Raw genomic sequence first — 293 nt, 5'->3', positions numbered from 1 at the left:
GTATGTGACAAAAGATAATTTTGCATAAAGCTAATTTTGAAAGGGGAGTGATGAACTTTAGTTTTTCTTTAAGTTATTAATTTATAGTGCCTTGTTTAAAAAAAAATAAATGTACATTTCCTGTGATGGTAAAGCAGAATTTTCAGCAACCATTACTTCAGTTGTCAATGTCAAATGATTCTTCATAAATCATTCTAATATGCTGATTTGGTGCTAAGTAACATTCCTTATTATCAATGTTGAAAAAAAAGTTGTTCTGCATAATATTTTATGGAAATTGTGATAGATTTTTT

This window comes from Sinocyclocheilus anshuiensis, unplaced genomic scaffold, assembly GCF_001515605.1.
Source record: "Sinocyclocheilus anshuiensis isolate Anshui unplaced genomic scaffold, SAMN03320099.WGS_v1.1 scaffold945, whole genome shotgun sequence".
Lineage (NCBI taxonomy): Eukaryota > Metazoa > Chordata > Actinopteri > Cypriniformes > Cyprinidae > Sinocyclocheilus > Sinocyclocheilus anshuiensis.
Note: the sequence above shows the minus strand (reverse complement) of the source record.